This window comes from Salmo trutta, chromosome 26 (assembly GCF_901001165.1).
Source record: "Salmo trutta chromosome 26, fSalTru1.1, whole genome shotgun sequence".
Lineage (NCBI taxonomy): Eukaryota > Metazoa > Chordata > Actinopteri > Salmoniformes > Salmonidae > Salmo > Salmo trutta.
In genome coordinates, this window is record NC_042982.1 from 34,971,558 (window position 1) to 34,975,309 (window position 3,752).

The following is a 3,752-nucleotide window of genomic DNA, read 5'->3' on the forward strand; positions in this document are numbered from 1 at the left end:
ACAGTTATTATAAATTGGACACGGCTAGTGTCCGTGTCAGACATCAGATTTGGTACGCCCTGATTTACTTCTATGCAGATCTGGAGTTACATGGCATGTCTTAATAGCTCATGTTATGCATCTTCTTGATGTGTTTTCTGAATATATTTTGAATCTGAATGTGACGGAATATGTTCTCTAATCTTTAGATGACAACATTGGATAACTTTAGTCCATGATACAAGACTCCATTGAAAGGCTTATTGTGAGGTGCAGCTTTTGTGTTGACATGCCACACTATGGGGCGAAAAAAGATTGTTCTCAGTGCAATTCTCAGTGCGATTGCTGAATAACAGTCATTCATAGATTTTTTTATTATTCATTAAATGTCTTTATATCTTGACATGAATATGTAGTGGGACATATAATGTGATCAATAATTTGGTATCATGTGTAATATCAATAAGATAATGTGATGTTAAAACATACCGGTACATTAGAAGAGATATGTACATTAACCAATATGATACATATTGCATTGATGTCCTACTACTTTCCCATGTAAAACGTTTAGTCTCAACAAGAGAAATGTATGAAAATGTATGAACTTCTTATAATACAACCAATTGTTTTACTTAGTTTTTATCTAGTACTGTTAACCCAACTTGATTTCCTGAGTTGATATACTGTGTTTTAAAAATGCAAGGCAGCAGAGTAATTTAAGTTAAGTAAAATCAAATTGAGATGACAAAACTGGGTAGAATAAAATGTGTTACAACTTCATACAACATAACATTTTAAGTAATCAGCTTAACTTATATGTTTCACGGTGAAACAGATAACATATTAATTAGGATTTAAACAAAGTATCCAATAATTATTTGAATCCATTTCTTTCACAGGTTGCTGTCTCTACTAGACCATCATCATGTCATTGGGGAATCACAGCCTTGTGACAGAGTTTGTCATCGTTGGTTTCCCTGGACTTCAGCCAGAGTTCTACGGTCTTGCCTCAGCTGTATTATTGATTGTTTATTGTTGCACTTTAATAGGAATGTTGCTGTTCTTATCTTGTTTGCAACTCAATAACATTCTCCATAAACCGATGTATATTATAATTTGAATCTGGTTGTGTCTGACGTGCTATTCGCACCACCACTTTACCAAAGATTATGCCAGGTATTGGTTTCAGGCAGGGGCAATTTCTTTCTTCGGTTGTTTTTTTGCAAATGTACTTAGTTCACTATTTTGGATCCGTAACTAGCTTTCTCCTATTGATAATGGCTTTAGACAGATATGTAGCAATCTGTTTCCCACTCAGATACCCAATGATTATCAAAAACTCAACTATTCATATACTCAATGCCACTGCATGGATTGTTGCAAAAGCCTGCCCATTGATGATGGTAATTAGGGCCTACCCTCTTCCTTACTGTGACTCAAACACAATCTTGCAGTGCTTCTGTGATCATATTTCTATAACAAAGCTTGCATGCACTGATAGGGTCCCTTATAGTTTTCCTGCTTTTGTTACTGCAATGGTGGTATTACTGGGACCTCTAGTCTTTATTATATTCTCATATTGCTCTATTATTGTGGCAGTTCTTGAGATTGCGAGCCCCCAAGGCCGCCTCAAAACCCTTTCTACCTGCAGTGGTCAGCTGATCATCATTGCCCTGTATTATCTCCCCAGGTGTTTTATTTATCTGTCCAGTAATATCGGCATTATATTCAGCACTGATTTACGTATCGTTATTATCATGTTGTATAGCCTGCTCCCTCCTATGATCAATCCGCTGATATACTGTTTTAAGACAAAAGATATAAAACAGACATTGATGAAAAGATTCAAGAAATCAACTGCTCCATAAAAGGAGAATGTCTTTGCTGTAAACCAATGCTTAAAATGATTTTTTAATCAGAGTTTGAGTTCTGTTATTATGTTTAGAAATACTTATCCCTACAAGAATACCAACTGAGTACCATATCCTAAACTGACATCCAAAATTGACATATAAAGGGAAAGGGAAAGGGGGATACCTAGTCAGTTGTACAACTGAATGCCTTCAACTGAAATGTGTCTTCCGCATTTAACCCAACCCCTCTGAATCAGAGAGGTGCGGAGGGCTGCCTATATAAGGCCCTGCCTCTGTGTAGCAGTAGATAATGCCTTGTTAGATTGGCACAGATAGAGCATTTAGTGTTTATTGTTGGACAAAGAGTAGTATGTATTTAGTTATTTCAAATCTAGTTGTTTTCTGATATTCTCTTTAGTAGAACCACGTTACCAAGATTATTGCCAGTTATAGCCAATGATTACATTTGATTTGAATCAGTTTCTTTTAATAAGTTCAGAAGTTCCTACAAAAATATCAACTGATTACCAAATCCTACCTTGAAATCGAAAACTTACATTCAGTACCTTAAGAAAGTATACACACCCCTTTACTTTTTCCACACTTTGTTGTGTTACAACCATGAATTTAAAAAATGATTAAATATTTTATTTTTTGGGGGGACACCGGCCTACACCATACCCCATAATGTCAAAGTGGATGTCATTTTCTATAGTAGAGTAGGTCAGGGCGTGACAGGAGGTGTTTTGGGTTATTCTATGTTTTCTATTTCTATGTTTAAGTTCTAGTTTTTCTATTTCGATGTTGGGGTTGATCTCCAATTGGAGGCAGCTGATCCTCGTTGCCTCTGATTGGAGATCATATTTAAGTAGGGATTTTTCTTCCTGGGTTTTTGTGGGTAGTTGTTTTCTGTTTAGTGTATGTCCCCTGACGGAACTGTTGGTGGTCGTTTTGTTGTTTTGTTAAGTGTTTCATAAATAAAAGTAAATATGGAGCACTCTACACGTGTCACGATTCCCACCAACGGTGGCGCCCCCTCCTGCTCGGGTGGCGCTCGGCGGTCGTCGTCACCGGCCTATTAGCTGCCACCGATTCCCTTTGCTTTTCCCTTTTTTATTTTAGACACCTATGGTCAATTAGCCATTAGAGGGGCTATTTAGGTTAGCTGGCCCGCTCCTTTTCGTGCAGGATTAATTGTTGTTTCCGACTGTCTTGTTCATGTTTCGGCTTGGCATTGTCACACTTTATTTATTCCCCTGTGTTTGGGAACTTTGTTTTTTTTCTCAAAGTGTTATTAAAAAAACAACACTCCCTGTGCTCGTTGCTTCCTGCGCCTCATTCCTAAATCACGACTACCAACGCCATTACAACACGCTGCGCCTTGGTCCCCTTTAGATGACCCATGTTACAGAGAGACAGAATAACAACAACAAAAAATCCAGAAAAACACATGTCAAAAATGTTATAAATTGATTTGCATTTTAATGAGGGAAATAAGTATTTGACCCCCTCTCAATCAGAAAGATTTCTGGCTCCCAGGTGTCTTTTATACAGTTAACAAGCTGCGATTAGGAGCACACACTTAAAGGGAGTGCTCCTAATCTCAGTTTGTTACCTGTATAAAAGACACCTGTCCACAGAAGCAATCAATCAATCAGATTCCAAACTCTCCACCATGGCCAAGACCAAAGAGCTCTCCAAGGATGTCAGGGACAAGATTGTAGACCTACACAAGGCTGGAATGGGCTACAAGACCATTGCCAAGCAGCTTGGTGAGAAGGTGACAACAGTTGGTGTGATTATTCGCAAATGGAAGAAACACAAAAGAACTGTCAATCTCCCTCGGCCTGGGGCTCTATGCAAGATCTCACCTCGTGGAGTTGCAATGATCATGAGAACGGTGAGGAATCAGCCAAG

General features: G+C 38.2%; 1 pseudogene; it reads left to right on the forward strand.

Annotated features, from left to right (window-relative positions):
- Positions 1 to 907: 907 nt before the first annotated feature.
- On the forward strand, positions 908 to 1,850 carry LOC115163989 (olfactory receptor 2AT4-like; annotated as a pseudogene).
- The last annotated feature ends 1,902 nt before the right edge of the window (positions 1,851 to 3,752 follow it).